We start from the raw sequence: 17,943 nt of genomic DNA, 5'->3' as shown, positions 1-17,943 counted from the left end.
AAGTTTTCATCACACAATAAGTGATCAGTTTTGACGTCCTTACAGTTCTTTCCAATTGCTAAAACACAATTTTGCAAACTAGGCTGTTTTTTTTGTTGGCCAATTAGCTCATGTAGTGTCATTTTGAATGACAGTGTTTTGAAATGGCAAACATGTGATTGTTGTGTCTTATGCAGAGAACCGTGTTCAGTGCATTTAAAAAGTGCCGTTTTGAATTGCAAAATGTGTGTTACGCAGAAAATGTGTTTAGACTTTTGGAGACTTGAGAAGAGGTTTTGCTCTCTGTCTGTCAGTTTAAATAATTGTGCTATGCGTGTCATTTTAGTGTGTTAGCAACTGGAAAAAACTGTAATATTGGGTGGTGACAGTTAGTGATGCTAGGCTAGGTGGTGGTCAGTGCAGGAAAAGAGCTCCATACTGTAGCTGCGGTTTGAATCCAGACATGCTCTATTTGTATTTCCTTTCTGTCTGTTATTTTCTGCTTCTTTCTTTTTACTTTTCACAATTTGTCCTTTCAGTGCTTTTCTCTGCCTCTCTCGTTCTCACTCCCTCTTTCTTCCTTTCTTCGCCAATCTGTCATTGTCTTACTATCCGCCCTCCTCAGGGGTTTTGACTCACTGTTCTTAGCTGCAAGTTAATATTTAATCTGCTGTTAAATAACACATTGTTGATGAGTCACTGTATGTCTTTCAAACACATTGAGTGTATCTGTTTTTTGTGGCTTAAATAGCAAATTTGAGAAATATTGTCTCTCATCCTGGAAAAAAATGCCTTGGAAAAACATGTCAGCTGCTTTTTCAAGCCATCAGGACCCTCCAGGCACAGTTTCCCTGCCCTGACTGGGTTCATCAACCATATAAAAAATACACTGGAACATTTGTACTGCTGCAGTATTTGGTGCTTTGCTTCTTTTACTTCATGCACAATGGACACAGTGTTCCTCAGAAGGGTAGGTTATGTTTGCAAAAAAGAGAGGTGGACATACAGATTTCCATTTTTACCTTGTGTTTCAACTGGCTGCATATCTAGTCTACGAGCCCCGTTTAGAGGTGATGCCTCGCTCTTACCGTTCATTCTTGTTAGCTACTATAAGTCATTATCGGATGCATCCTCAGGTGAAAGATAATCCATTGGAATCTTTATTTGCCCTCAGTGTTCTTTTGTCTGTGTGAGATTGCAGGTTGACTGATATATATTACATCAAATATGTCATGGAGGACAGAGGCATTATAATTTATAAAGAGATATAATATGCCGACAGGAGACAGACAGACTGACATAAATGCCTTCCAAAAGTGTAAGACTTTTAGTACAGGTCTTTATTCAGTTCAGGACTAAATCTTCACAATCTTCACTCTCACTGAAGTCATTTTTAGGGCAAGATTTTTGTCAATCTCTGACAAGATTTCTTTCCAAGTTTAACACATCAGATAATTCTGAACATTCTGAACTGGAGGATTGTTTTTATTTTACACTGCTTAAGTTCCTCCGGAAATGTACAGCCCATAATTATATATAATAATTATGGAGACCTTGTGTAATTAATGATCACCCTCGAACTTTGTGAAACACAAGAGTGGATGAAATTATCAGGTTAAAAAGTAAACTTTCAAATGTTTGAGTTGAGAAGAGTGTTGCTGTTTACCTTGTGTTTGTGGCCGATCATAGGTTGCTAGGTATTAAAATACAGCTAAGGCAGAGTGATAATTACAGAGATATTTGCACTGATTAGGATGCCTGCCAACCAGTCACACTGTGAGACTCCTTTGCTCCCATGACAACACAGTTCCCCCCAACCAGCATTGATGCAAGGTTGATGCATACTACTACTACTACTACTATTACTACTACTACTACTACTGCTACTACTACTACTACTACTACTACTACTACTACTACTACTAATAATAATAATAATAATAATAAAACACTGTGGAGTTTGCATGTTTTTCCTGTGTCTGTGTCGACAGCCCAAATGCAGTTTATGTGAACTGGAAATGATCTGCAAGTGTGACTGTGAGTGTAAATGTGTGTGTCTGTATGTGTTAGCCTTGTGATGGATGACCTGTGAAGCATGTACTCTGTCTCTATCCCAATGCATGCTGGGATTGGCTCCAGCCCTCAGCTGGAGCTCTAAACAGGAAAAGCGGTTCAAAATACGGAAGAATGGATTTAACATTGCTTATGTAGTAGGATATTTTATAACTTTTTTTCCTCAACAAACATAAGATAACAATTTCTACTCCAGGTTAACCTGCAGACCCCACTTTTTTATTGACCCGTCTTTGGCCAGCTGTCCCTGTCAGGTTTAGGCTTGCTGCTCCAATTTCATTTGAGGGCTCATCCAGGGCAGCCCTATAGCTCCTAATCCATCATTGCTGATGGTACTGGGTTTTACGCACGCACGCACGCACGCACGCACGCACGCACGCACCTACGTACCTACGCATACACACACACACACACACACACACACACACACACACATTTTGAGTTTTACTTTTCAGCAATTCCGTTTTTTTCACTGAAAACTGAATTATTTAGCTTTCTAAAGTAGGTCTACATTAGATACTGTATAAAACGCATACAGTCAGGAGTAGTGTAGTGTGTGCACCTGTATGTGAGTGAGTGTTCAGTAAGAATTCAAACCCATCTTCTCCTCTTACTCATCACCCAGAATACAAATTCCAAAGCACAGCTCTCATAAAATGATTTCTCTCTCTTCCAGTTATCTCAGCCCATCCTCACCTATAAAACGACCACATCGGTCGATTATGCAAGAAGGTCATAATGACCAAAATTAAGTTTCTTGTTGGCTGCAACCTCTCATGGCTGTAGTAATTATTGCGAGAGTAAACAAGGAAGTGACGGACAAAGCCAAACCGTGTTCCGCGTAAGGAGGGAGATTGGCTGGTGGATGGATCAAAACAAATACAGGGCTTTCACTCAGGGGACCGGGGTTTCGTGTCCCATGTAAAACCAAAAGTCAACTATCATTTTGAAATTAATGACAGAGTTTTAAGAGTTTTACAGACCTTAGTCAGTGACACAATCCCTGATATTTTACTAACCATTTTTGCTAACTATTTGTGTTGCCTAAACTTTACTTGTTCTCTCTCACAGCATTTACTATGTGTTTAAAACTGCGCCTGTTAAATAGAATGGTCACATGATCACGGTCACATGATTAAACCACAACCGTGCGGCAGTAAATAAAACGATCGTTTGTGTGGTTTTGGAGTCTGGGCCTCTCCTTCTCCTCCCTTTCCTCTCCAGCTCTCTATTTCTCTCCCGACACAAACTCTGAACATTATGTAAAATAAGTGGGATGACATATGATATTTTAAGAAGGGTTATGTCTGTTGTTAATTATAAACCACTTGACCATGTGGTGATTTCCATAACAGTTGTGCATAGCGAATGTTTTTTGAGCGTATTATCAAGCTGTTTTCAGATGAGACAGACGCTTTCTCAAAACAGTTGTTAACATGCATTCCTTCTCCTCCTCCACACACCTTCAGAAAGTGTAATGAATGCTTGTCTTTGCCAAATGCACCAGATGTTAGCCCCCTGTACCTCCTAACAATCTTCCACAGTTCTCTTATTGGCAAGGAGGGAAAACAGTGTTACATTACACTCTTAACCATGTCTAAAAATGTAAATACACTTCGTAAATAGAATAAGATACATTTTTAACTCATCAATTTACCTTAAAGCTACATTGTGTAAGAATTTCTCCCATCTAGCGGTGAAATTGTATATGACAACCAACTGAATATTACTTTCTAGCCCTTCCTCCTACAGCGGCCAAACCCGAAATTAGCTCTCTCCCTCGTTTACACGCAGCTGTCCTAGCCACTCCAATATTAACTTTGGTCTTGTTGCTTTGCCTGTCGCGTTGTCGTTTTAATTCTCTTTTTCGCTTCCCTGGCGAGTAATCTCCCCCTTGCATTCGTCACGGAGCCAATAGGTGTAAAAGGGCGAAATGCGGAGGTATGTCCCTCTTTGGCTAATGTATTTTAAAGATGGAGGCGCTACATGGCTGCCGTCATTCGAGCGAGTCGCTCGTATGTATTCTGAATGATTCTGAATGTCAGATTCTACGCTTACGAGAATATTTTGATTAGTTGGTGGAATTAATTACACATGAATGAGTACATATTTGTGAAAGAACAAAGGGTTTTTTGGTAAGAATCAACTCAAAAAATTACACAATGTAGGTTTAAAAGTGTGATAAACACCTGATACAGCTGGCTCTGGTATGCAGTGCATGCTCTTAGATGGTCTGCTATGAATGAAAAACAAATTAAATGTCATTATCTCAAATTGTAGTTTACTTTTGAACTATCTAAGTTATTGATAAGGCAAACCTGTGTCCAGTTCATATATATATATATATATATACATTTTTATATTGCACTTTATGCACATATTACCAATCAGTATTACATCACAAATATTTGTGGTTAAATAGCAAGTAGTGTTTTTTTTTATTAAATTGTATTCTGTATTCACTCCCCATTATTTAAAATCATTTACTATTTCTCCAATTGTCTAACCTCTGAGATCATGATAGTTGACCCCTGTTATGCACAAGTATTAATTAAAGCAGTTGATTAAAATGACAGAAGAATTGTATGAAGCAACTGAATAACTACATAAAATCCATCGGTCTCTTTATACATATTAATCCATCCATTGACAGATTTCTCTATCCATCTTGATGATGCCAGGCCTTCTCTCCACACTGTTGTTGAGACTAGGGATGTCCAGATCCGATCATGTGATCGGAAATCGGGCCCGATCACATGGTTTCAGACTCGATCGGAATTGGACGTTACCTCCCGATCAGGACTCGGATATATATGTATATATATTCTCATTATTTTTTTAACACATCTATAGTTATGCGGTGGCACAGAGTTAGACTTTTGGCTCCACACAGAAACAGCAATGCGTGCAGCATGACATCACTTTGTTGCAGAGACGCTATTGGTTAAATGCCGGCAAAGTAGAACACGGAAGCAGCTTGAAGCAGAAAGCGCGAGTATGTCTGCGGTCTGGAGGTATTATAAAGTTGATGACAACAACATTGCCATAGCAAACTGTGAGATATGAAACAGAAGTGCTCTGTTTGTTAACAGAGTTGTTGAATGTTAAAATAAGGTGAATTAAATAAAAAATAAGGAACATCCTGGATCTGTTTTTTCGCTCTTCTTTATTCTTTTTTTATATATTATAGAAGTATCGGATCGGGACTCAGTATCGGTAGATACTCAAAATCAAATGACTCCTGATCGGGACATCCCTAGTTGAGACCCACCTTTATTGTGAGCAAGCACTTTAAATTCAATTCTGATAGCAGCTGAAAAAGGCCTGCGTGAAATGAAGTGCAACAAATTAATGAAGTACTGTATATTAATTAGTAAAATGGATCCAGTGGTTCTGTGTGGTTTAGTGCGATATCCGATATCGATATCCGCGGACTGGTTGTTCTGACAGGCTCACAGGGAGTTCTATTAAGTAAGGAAGTAACTGCTGCCTTGCATGCTTTTTCGTTTTCTTGCTCACTCTCTGTGGTGTCACCATTTAGTTTGCTCTTAATGCTTCATCCCTTTTATCTTTTCTTAGTCTCCCTCTCTACGTGATTTACACATCGCAGTTGTTTCCATTTGTACCTTTTCTCCTCTGTCTGCGTATAAGTCTCTACCTCTGTCTGCCTCAGCATTTCTGTCTGTGAGTCTGTCTGTCTGTCTTTCTCTGTTAGTTTCAGTTTTCCAATTTCCAATTATATAATATCTTGCCTTTCCACATCTTTATCTCCACTCTACTTGTAAGGATCCCCCAACCTCCTCCCGTCCATACCCACACCCGCATCCCCGTTACTTACCTCCAGCTCTTACTCTGACCTTTTATTCAAGCGTTTCTTCTCACTTTCTTCATTATCGACATCCTTTCTTAGTACCTCCTTCCTTCCTACCACTTCACCTGGGCTGACCACTATGCATTGTTGGCTGCTCTGCTGCAGTTTCCTTGGAGACGCACACACATGCATACACACACACACACAAATTATTTCCTTTGCTCATATGCACTTCCACTATGTGTCAAGTCAAGTGTGCCTCTTTTTATCTGGTTCTGTGGATGTGAGTGTGTTTGCATATGAATGTGCTAGGTACAGAAAATCATGTGAGGAGGGCTGACAAAAATACTATGTAAATGGTCCGGAATTTGGTGCTACGCCCCTGGTGTGTGCCATCAAATTGAGCTGGAGCATTATGGTTGAATAGAATAAGGTCAGGTTGACAGTCAGGCAGGAAGATGATGTGGGGCACATGACCTCAGCCTTGTCTCCACTACTTTTCTGTTTCCTCCTAAATATAGTGCTTTTTTCCTCTGCTCACATTCCTCCCTGTCATTTGAGTGTTTTGTTCTCTGCCTTGTGACTTTCTGTTTATCTCTCCTCTTCTCTGCATCAGAGTATAATCACAAAAGCTCGAGAGTTGAGAGATCATCATGCCTAGCCTGCTCCAAAGAGCTACATTGAATAGAATAACAATATGTTGACATGTTACACCTAATGTGGTTTGTGTGGCATATACTGTGCAACCACAGAAAGAAACAACACACACACACACACATACAATAAAAGATGCAAAACTTTTGCTGCAATTTCTAAGCCCCACCAGCTGTTACTGTCCTCTGTCTTTCTCTCTCTCTCTGTCTCTGTCTCTGTCACTCTCTCTCTCTCTCTCTCTCTCTCTCTCTTTCTGTTGCTCTCATTGTATTTTGCGGTTTTAACAAATAGCAGATGCTTGTGTTGCTGTGGGACACCCAGAGGTTGGTGTGAATAATGGTGTAGTCAGTGTGAAATGCAAATCTCAAACATCAGCCACACTTCAATTCTAAATGAAGGCGTGACTTGTTAATCTCTTGTGCTTCCGTCTCTTCTCTTGTTCCCCTCCTGTCCTGTAAGATATATTTCTTTCTTGATGATATTAAACACAATGGAGAGTGTATTGGGTGTAACAACAGGACAGTAGACATAGAGCGGGTAGATACCCTGTCACAGTCAAGAGATGAGCTTGCCCACCAGGGTGCCCCATTAAGCTCAGTCTCACCCTTTTTAAATATTTGAGTGAGGATAACATCCCCAGGAGGGGGCTTGTAGTTGAAGGGGAGATATGTATGTGTGTCTGTAAGATAAGACATGATTTGAGACATTTAGGTTCCATTGTTGGTTCAACATTAGAAGAAAAAAAGAATCATTTTATTTGCTGAAGGTTTTGTCCAGCTAAGATCACACAATTTAAGCAGATCAGAAAAAAAGTCTTGCATCATTATGTTTTTCAAAACACCCAAACTTTGCACTTAATTAGCTCAAGTAATCTGCCACCCCTGGGCACAAAGCTACTGTGGATTTTAGCAGCACTAAGCTCCACTCAGAGGGGCATGTGTGTGTTGTATGTGTGTGTGTGTGTGTGTGCGAATGTGGATTTGTTTGTGTGTACGACTTTGCCTGAACACAACTCTAATCAAGATATCAATATGTGCTGTTGCAACTCTAACTGTATACTGATGTTTTGTTCAGTTTCAAAATAGAGGTAATCGAGGATCTTGCTTCCTTTACTTAAGGCTGAATTACATCCACGACTCCCATAGCCAGCAATATATTTTTTCCCATCAAATTATTTTATGAAAACATACCTAAATATATACATTTAATCTAAGCCAAATACTCCAATTTGGTCAACCTGAGTCAGTTTTGGCCAGTATATGTTCAGATAGCATAACGCTGTCCTCACCACATCATTAACACTGAGAATTGAATGGGGTCTTGGAGGTACAAGCTTTAACCATGATCTTTCAACAATACTCTAGGTCTGTGTACAGGAAATTTGCATTTAGTCCATCTACATGACTTCAAAATTGGCTTGTGTCAGATAAAGGTTAGTTTTCTACACCTTCAATGTACACCAGCGCTGATATAATAAGTTGATTAACAATTAGCCATCAACAGTTCAATCAGGAGAGACCTCATTTTGAGTGAACAATTATTCATTGACGTGTGCACAATAATGATAAATGTGATTAGACCCAATCGTGACATCATCAAATTCCCATTGTGATGTCATCATATTTAAAGGAGGTATGTAGGATACCCCCTTTATGGAGTCTAGACACTGGTGGTGATGGTGATGACTGAAGAGGATGCTGAGATCTGGATGAATGAGAAGAGGAGCGAGCTCTGGTGAGCTCAGACCTGGGAGCTGGAATTGATGAACTGGAGGTGAACGGGGTGGAGGAGGGTCATGGCGATTCACGCTGAAATGAGAGCTGACAGCAACAGAGAGGAAAACATTTAAATATTGACAGCAAGAATGTGATTGGCCGATAGAGATTGTGGCTAAACCTAGTTGGTTTAACTAAAAGAGTAAACAGCCCCTTATCAGCTGGTAATGTCAAGCAGGAGGAGAGGGAAAGTGAGGTGAATGAGAATGAGTGAGTAACATAAGATCGTCTTCCTGGCTGAACTTACGCTGAGCTTCATTTATTCAACACATTTTACAGCCATGCATGCTAAATCTGAATATTGACGTGCTACATGTAACAAGATCAGAATTGCAATGCTAACATGCTGATGTTAAGCACACAGTTGAGGCTGATGGGTATTCGCAGGTATTTGGTCATAAACCAAAGTCTTGGACGCACTGAAATTTTGCCCAGACGATGGCAATAAATGAAAAGTAGGAGGATCACCAACATTGGTAAAGAGATTTTGGACTGAGGTAATAGATGTTTTAAAAATTATTCAGAATCTTCATATTCCTAAATGCCCTAATGTATGTATATTGGGGAGCAAATTGGAGAATATGCAAGAAATACCTGTACAACGGATAGTTGCGCTTGCTTTTCTCTCCGTAAAGAGGACTGTACTCATGAACTGGAAAACACAGAATCTACACTGCTAAAATAAATATAACTGGTTGAAGGAATTTCTGGACTTGCTTTCTATCGAGAATGCAGCTGCAACCCTTGCAGACTATGATTATGGGCTAGGCGCTCCTTGGACTTTTATTATTAGAGAATATATGAACAATAGAGCAACAACTTGACTGCGTAGTGTTTGTGTTACATGAATGAGTATTTGTACCACCCCCCCTCCCCATGTGAATGTTATATGTATGTCTTTAAGGTATCTTGTGAATTATGTTTTGTTTGTCTTTTTGTTTCAGAAAATGTCCACACAAAAAAAAAAAAGTAGGAGGATCACCAAAGTTATTATATTTGACCCTGAGAGAGTGTGTGTGTAGCTAATTTCATGGCAATCCATCTAACAGTTGTTAAGACAATCCGTATGGCTATGCAAGACTAACCGGCAATTTCCACTGGATGCGTAACGGCTGCGGGACGGCTCCGGAACGTCGACGGAGTCATTAGGTTTCCATTAAAGTCAATGTGTGTATTTCCACTGACTGCGGAACGTCTGCGTCCCTACTCCGTCCCAGCTCCGGCGGTCCGCAGCTCTCCGGAGCAGATATGCAAAGCTTCTATTTTTGCCGGACGCCGGAGAGCTCCGCAGCAATTCACCACACGGCAGATAGTGCGGGACAGGAAGTTGAGCACAGAAACAAAATAAAAATCCGGTTAATTTTCAAAGTACAATTGAACGAGTTGTTTCCCCTCTTCTCCTCTGGATGGAAACAAACTGTTGTTGGTTTTGTGGTTCTATTCTACGTTAATTCGCGAGATTTTTCGGGTCCTCATGACTACAGCTGTCAGTCATGGCCGCAGCCGTGCCGCAACAAATCCGGACCTAGTGGGTATTGACGGACGGCGGAGCACGCAGCCGTTCCGCAGCGGTGCCGGTCTGCAGCGGAGCCGGTCCGCAGACGTTCCACATCCAGTGGAAATCCACGGTGAGTCATGCTAGAGCTACAGGAAAAAGCAGCAGGATTTATTCTCTGGGGACTATGAATGTCTAAATTGCATGACAATCCATCCAATAGTATAGATGTGTATAGGTTTGAATGATATATAGATAATAGAGATATTTTAGTTTTCTGGATAACATGGTGGACCGACCAACAGACTGACCGACCGACAGACTTTGCATCCCTAGAGCTAGCACTATTTTCAGATATATTATACACTAGGTGGACAGTCAAATAATTAAAGAAATATAAAGTCAGATGGACTGATATCTGAAATACTGGTTAGTTGCATCCCTAGACTACACACATGAAGCTCATGGCCATGTAGCATTATATGTTCTGTCATTGTTATGTTATTATTATGCTCAGATGCTGCTTGAATCGGCATCGGAAACAGATGTGGGTAACAGTGTGAGTAATATTGCAGATCGCATAACATCGCTCTAACTACTGCAACTGGTGGTTAACATTGTAGATGTCCTGGAATAACCGTTAGTCTTAGAAATGTATCACCTCTCAATTGACACTATAGGCCCACTTGGTCAGGTAAAGATTAGCAGATACAAAGACAGTATTTGTTTGGATATAAACACAACCTGTAAGTTATGCTCATAAAACCAATAAGGCTGTCAGCTGTCTATGTTTTCTTCTCTCCTCTGCTGTTCCGGGGCCTGTCAATTTCAACACACTGTAGGCCTATATTGGATACGACAGGCTTTGTGAATGGAGCGCTCACAAAGGCAATGCCAGTCACACATTTCTCTTTATTTTTTTCTCTTCTCTGTCCTTCCCTCCCTTCTCCCTTCTCCCTTCTCCCTCTCGCTCCTTGCTCTCCTCTCGTCTCCCTCTCCGTCCGTCTCTGCCAAAGATCTGTGCAGTTTTCATCTCTTTGTCGGAGCTCTCCCTCTCTCTCCTCTCTTTATCTTTTCATCCTGGGAAAACTCAAGTGCGGCAAGCACACTCCTATGGAGGAGGACAAGTCATGTTTGACCATGCTCTACAAACCCCTGATCACTTCACATCACTCCAGTCCTCACAACAGACGCAACCCTTATACTCCCCCACCCGTGACTTGCTGTCTTCTTTTCCGCCTCTTTCTGCCTACATTTCACAAAGCTACTGTAATTTTATTCACACATTAAATTCACCTGTTTATGTGGCCATGGCTTCATGTGGCCTTCAGACCTGAGTGCTATAGTGCACATTTGTTCCCTAACAGAAAGAGGTTTGATATAATAAGTAGTGTATTTCCTGACTTAATTGAAATGTTACCTTTCTCTTTGCTGCTTTAGCTTGATATAATTACATTTCTGGAGTTGTTTTTTTGACATTTTTGGTATTTCAAGATCTAAGACCAAAATACCAAGGGAGTACAATAAAACGTAGAACATTATTGGACCTTATGATAGGATCAATGTGAGGCGCGAAAGGGTGTAATTCTTAGGGTTGCTAAAAAAGTCGGAGAAACTAAACAAAATCTTACATGGACAAAGTGGTGATCTTTTGAATTTTCCTCTTTTCTCCCTTTCCTCTTGGATTGCATGCTCTGTGCCTGCCAATAGTCTATATTGAACAATATTTCAAAGAGAAGATCCACTGTCCTTGGATATGAAGCCTGCAGTGCTGCCAGGAAACTGCTGCTCTCACCCTCCCTCTCTCTTTCTTTTCCATTACAGTTTTTTTGTTTCTGCACCTCCCTGCCCTTCCAATCTACCCTCTGCTCTCCAATGATCCCCCTTTATTAGCTTTTGCTGTCATCTGATACTTTTGTTGATCGCACAATCTCTTTCTCCACTTACAGTGATTGTGGTGTAAAATACACAGTCACTCACTGACAAACACAAGTACACACGTACGCTAGGTATCATGGCATGTATCACACACCCTCAAACACACCCTGACATGCCGATTTCATGATCCCCGAAAGACCTCCATTGGTGTGGATAAAATAAATGAAAGTTGGATCAAGGCTGTAGTTGTTGGCTTTGGCTGTATGCAGTCAGTACTGTCGGCTAACAGATACGCTCTGTCTCATCTGTGGTCATCCACATAGGAAACTATGACCAATTTGAACATGAAGCAAATACAGACAAACACAGATATACACTAACATAAAGCAGCACAAGCACAGAGACATTCTCACAAACGCACAGATGCATTAGTAGATGAATCATGCAACGAACACTGGCAGACAAAATACAAGCCAACATTTGAGGAGAATGAACACATACTGAATTACTAGACATATGGTGGTTCATTATTTGATATACTGAATAAGTTCCTCTTGGATAGAAGATTCTCCCTCTCATAGATGTGTTCTATCACTTTTTCTCTGTCAATGTGTCTCTTCTGTTTGCACTCTGCATTAAGCTCCCCTCAGGGAAGTGATGATTGGTGCTTGTGTGTTTGTGTGTGTAATTGATTCATATGCTATTGTTGGCTTGTTGTCTCTTCTTCCACTGTGGTCATTTAATCAATACCTCTCGGCGTGTCATGTGATCAGGTGATATCTGTGTTTTTCACTTCGACAGACTAAAGAGCCCCTGTTTTCCATTCCTTAAAGCACCACTTCAGAACTTTAGATATCATTGCGATCTGGCGCCCCTACAGTTTCAGAGTGTAATTCATTTATACTTGTCAACAAACATAAACTGAGGGCGCAAATCGGTGTCTATTTCTGCAGCCATTCGCTACGAGATAGCCAGAGCCAGCTAGCTGCCTGGAGTCACCACAATCCCGTAAACTGCACATGTGCACACAGGTGCATATATCATGTATCTATTCACGTCACAGTTTATGGGACTGTGGTGACTCAAGAGCTAATCAGCTATGTTACTTTTTGTGTTGTAAAAACTTGTAGTTTGTAACTTTGACTTGGAGATTTTACACATCCTGCAAAAACATAAATTTAAATAATCAAATGAATTCGCTATATTGCCAAGCCCTACAGGTACATACCACTCCCATGTCTGTATGGTAATATGAAACTACAGTCTGCATCCGGTTTGGTTAACTTAGCACAATGATTGAAAATGGGGAAACAGTTGACCTGGCTCTGTCTAAAGGTAACCAAATGTGCCTACAAGCACCTCTAAAGCTCACTATTTAACACGTAATATCTGATGTGTTTTATCTGTACAAAAAACAGTGTAAGGAGGTCTAATGTGGTCTTACGAAGAGATATGTGCTGTACTGTTTCTTTGAATCTGCACTGATCGCCTGTCAACCTCACAGCGATGACAAGACTCCAACAAGTCCCTTTTTATACAGACTGATGTCTGACTATTCCTTTGAAACAGAATAATACAATTGTACAGTGAACATGCAGTTTGTTTGATCAGACTCACCAAGTTGTAAATGCTTTTTCAAATCTTTTTTCCACCTCTCCAAGACAAATTAAACAATGAATACATTCAATATTGAGCATTTTTGTTCACAAAAATAATTCATAGATCATATCAGCACAACATATTATATATTAGTTATTTCACTCCAAATGGTATCTTATGGTAGCTAACATAATTCTAATCAGCTTAAGTCATAGCATTTTGGACTCACAACATCTTCTTGTGTTTGAATTTACTGTTAAGTTACTGGACTTCAGTATTAGAATGTGAATGTTAATGGATATCATTAATATCAGTATTTCTTCCAGGTTCTTTTTTAACCTTTGAATCTGCCTGAAGGAAAAAGGACAAAAGGGACATTTTATTCAGACGTAGATGGCTCCAAAAACAGAATCAAATTAGAAGACACAAGGCAGTGAAAAAAAGGCAGCTTTCTGGTCTTCATCCAGGCACAGTCTGGGTTTGGAAACCTGCCACTGAATTCAGCACCAATAAAATTCATGTTTGTATGGAAGACACAACACTGGCTAAAAGGTGGTTGTTTCTATTTAGTGGTGTGGGGAAACATTTGGGTGACTTTATAAAAATACACTGGAAAACACAGTGACTCATTGAAGCAGATGTAGAAAAATTAAACTCCTACAGTTAAAACATGAATATCTATTTATTCTTTCATGGTGTGTTTAGGTAAGGGAAACTGCAAATTACAGTTGATGAAAGCACTAAAGAAAAGGTTAGTCCTGTCATTCATTGCGGCCATTTAACAGTTTGGTCAAAAGTAAAATCAATGTCCCAAACACATTTTGATATGTGGAGCTCAAATCGAGCCAAAATGAAAAGGATGGGGTCATGACATCAACGGTTTGATCTCTCTCCATCCTGTCTGCGGAGAAAAATCCTGATAAAAATGATGAGGCAATGTGAGTAACTCAGGCTCTTGGTCATAAGGCTGTATTTGTGTGTGTGTGTGTGTGTGTGTGTGTGTGTGCGTGTGTGTGTGTGTGTGTGTGTGTGTGTGTGTGTGTGTGTGTCTGTGTGCCTAGTCTTTCTTTGGGTCAGATGAACACTTCCCTCTATTGCAGTTAATCAATAAAGTCGGTGACTTTTCCCTCAGGTATCCACTCTCCACTACTCTTATCTCCTTCTCTCTCTTTCCTTTTTCTTTTCTTTCTCCTTGTGATGGCAGGGGAAGGGCCAAAGCATCTAAATGGTCTCTTGTGAATGAAGTGAATTGAGACAGAGCTCATCGGCATGCATGAGCAGCTCCCATAAAGTAACTACGCATATCAATCACGCTCTGCGTATCTTCGTGTTCGACAGGATTCATGACCTTCTGTGGGATTCCTCCGGCAAGATACACTATAATGTACATAGAAAAACACACAGTCGTTGAAACATGCATGTATGTACGCTCACATATTAGCAGCACACACACACACACACACACACATGCCTGCATGCATGCACGTGCGCACACACACACACACACACACACACACACACACACACACACATGCCTGCACGCACGCACATGCACACACACACACACACACACACACACACACACACACACTCTTTCAACCACAACCACACGCATGCTGCTCAGCTCTCCGTCAAGCAGTCAGTGCGGTGTGACACCAGCTCTCCTTAGTCATTAGTTTTAGTGAGAGATGTCCTGTCCTCTCAACAAAAACAAACATGGCAGGCGGTGACGAATCAATTAATCAGACGAGGCATTTGCCGATAGTTATGTTTCACTTACAACTAATGTGCATTGAATGTCTCAGAAAGTTTCCAATAATGCACGGACAACACTTTCAATCAGCATCCCCCAGAACAGTTTTGATCGATGAATCATCAGAGTCAGATAGATTGCTGTCAAAACAGCAGCTTTCTATGACTGATGATCATCTTTTACACTAACTGAATTGATGCCCCTCTGAACACAACACTGTGTCAGTGTTTGTGTTAAAAACTACTTCCCATGTTTTTCCTCTGCTACAGCCTTTGGCCTGATTTGGACAGTTGATTTTTGTATGATTTTGTTGCATTTATTTGGATCTTGTATTTTTGCTGTTGATATACTACTTACGCTACAAAAATGGATTAGTTGTTGCAGCATCATTTAAAATGATGGTAAAACTTAAGATGTGATTTAGTTTCAAGACTTTAATGTATTTGAATGTTCTAGATTTTGAACCCTCATATAGACCCTCCACAGAAGCCTACCAGCACATGGCTACCAATTAAACAACATGAACAAGTGAAAATATTTTCCAGTGTAAGAAATGGTATGAGTTTGATTTTAAACAATCTTAAAGTTATCATACTACAGTAATTGACTCTACCTTAGTCATGACAATCTTGCTAGTGGATGTTGTGTATATGTTAGTCTGGCTCAACGGATGTACATTGCTTACACATGTGTACATGTACATTGATTACTTATGATTATGATTATTAACGATCATGAACGTGGGAATGCAACCCCTCTATTTAACCAGAAAAAAATTGTCTCCATGTTGCTTCTGCGAATATTTGCAAAGGTTACAGTGATTTAATGTCAGTTAGTTGGCTCGGTATACTCTGCCCTACAAAGGCAAAAGACCTTAACTCGCTAGAGTGTGAAACTGAGAAAAATGACTTTAAAGTTTCTGTTTTGTCCAGACAAAAGTATTATAGGTAGGACTCCCAAAATTTGACAACGAGTTGCTATAATGAAGAAATGTTTGTATGCAAAAAAATCTTGAGCTCAAAATTGACCTTTGACCCTTGTTTGGCAGTTACTGTACTCTGCCTTTGTATCATGTGCCAAAAACAAGGAGTCGTGCAAAGGCAAAAGGCAGTAACTAACATATAATCAATATTTACTTGCTGTTCACCATACTTCCATCCATTATAAGAACACCTAACCAAGGTCTAGTCATCATGGTATTAGTTTTAAATGATATAGAAGACCTTTGGTTGTTCCTATTTAGTGCTATAATGATCAGGATAGAGCGGCAACACTAACAGTTAAACAGTATGACAGATAAGTTACTTTGCAGTACAGTATACAATATGAATAAATACAATAAATATTTTCTCAATAAAGATAATTTAATTATAATTGAATACAAAGGTATATTTATTGTTTAACGATAAATATATTATGTTAAAACACTTTTGCAAGGCACTGTATCCGTGTCATATTCTCATTAGGGGCTGAGCCCCCCTAAAGGTCTGGTCCTAGAACCGCCCCTGGTTAAGGGTTAAAGGCCACCAAACTGCTCAAGATGCACAGTCAACAAACTCGACTTGGATTACTACTTTTTAATTCTGAGATAACATAGACAGAGTTGACCGACCATTTAGGTTAGCCTACTTTGTACGGACGTTAGTGATAACTAGCTGCTATTATGGATTTGTGTACGATCTGACATGAACACCTGCAAGAAGGAAATACAAACACGTATGGATTGTTGTGGATACAGCAGATGACGTGCATTGCTATGGATTATATCTTCCATGGATTACATCGTATTGCATGGAAAGGTAGGATGCCTGTGTATTTAATAATTGGTTTTCGGCGTCTGATGTGAGGCTCCGCCAAGCGAGGAGGTGTGTCAGCATCACCGTTAGCGCTACGTGACACAGATTAAATTTAGCTAGCTCCGGGCTGTCACTGACGTTGACAGATCTGAACCATCGCCACTTTATTTCAAAGATGTGTCATTTGAATGTTACGTGGTTTGGTGACAATTAAAAGCGGCAAACTTTGACAGTATGACAAAGCCAGAGTACAGTAACATCACGGCGGCACAGTAACATCTCTCTTGAAGCCTGGCTAAACAAAGTCAGAACACCTTAACTCAACTTCAGCGTGCCGGAACAAAGGCAAAGAGCCGTAACGGCTGTTACGGCGTTCTGCTGTGGTTTCTCGTATCGTTTTGGATGTTACGGTTGTCATAGACCTTTATTTTCTCGTTAAAACAATCAAATTGACTCACGATATTTATTCACATGATAAAGGAGGTCTCAAATAACCCAAAAATGACATTAACTCATTTTTGACCAAACATGATGTTACGGCGTTTTGCCTTTGTAGGGCAGTACTGTCCAGTTTGTTTTCCGATGCTGTGATCTCTGTTGGTATACTATCTGTGCTGGATGTGAGACTAGAGGAGAGAGTGAGTCTGTGTAGTGTAACAGCACGAGCCCACTTGTTTGCACCCTTGTTTTGCTTTTGACTGCAGTGCCCTGTTGAGGAGCCTCTCCGCCCTCTAGCCTAGCTGTCAGTCTCTTTTCTTTGGCTGACTACATTTACCTACTTCTTTCTTTGTCTCGTGATTATTACCATCTCCTTCTATTATATATTTATTTAAATATTTATTTAATTCAACTTAGGTACCCCTTCCCATTGATCTCTTTTCAATTGCTTTATCAAATCCCTGGTTAATTTGTCTCTCTGTTCCTATACTTCCCATTCATAGACTCATTCTTTCTGACTCTCTCCTTACCACTACTGTTTGTCTCTCTTTTAACTTAGCTTTCTTCTTCCCTCTTTGTTTTTTGTATTCTCTCTTTTCTGTCACTTTCTTCCCTCTTTCTGTACTTCTCTGCTGTTTTTCTGTCTCCCTCCCCCTTTTCTGCTTTTCCTCTCTCCCTCTCCCGCTTCTCTC

General features: G+C 40.2%; 1 protein-coding gene and 1 long non-coding RNA gene across 4 annotated transcripts in view; one reads left to right on the top strand and one right to left on the bottom strand.

Annotated features, from left to right (window-relative positions):
- Positions 1–17,943, top strand: part of LOC116060611 (MAM domain-containing glycosylphosphatidylinositol anchor protein 1) — a 195,929-nt gene that overhangs the window by 30,406 nt on the left and 147,580 nt on the right. The window lies entirely within an intron of this gene.
- Positions 5,562–16,064, bottom strand: LOC116060612. The gene is made up of 3 exons (XR_004107544.1): positions 15,868–16,064; positions 14,852–14,856; positions 5,562–5,572 (listed from the first exon to the last, which is right to left on the bottom strand). It is a non-coding gene; the product is annotated as an uncharacterized LOC116060612 (long non-coding RNA).

This window comes from Sander lucioperca, chromosome 3, assembly GCF_008315115.2.
Source record: "Sander lucioperca isolate FBNREF2018 chromosome 3, SLUC_FBN_1.2, whole genome shotgun sequence".
Taxonomy (NCBI): domain Eukaryota; kingdom Metazoa; phylum Chordata; class Actinopteri; order Perciformes; family Percidae; genus Sander; species Sander lucioperca.
The sequence above is the reverse complement of the archived record's forward strand: the minus strand, read 5'-3'. Positions and strand labels throughout refer to the sequence as shown.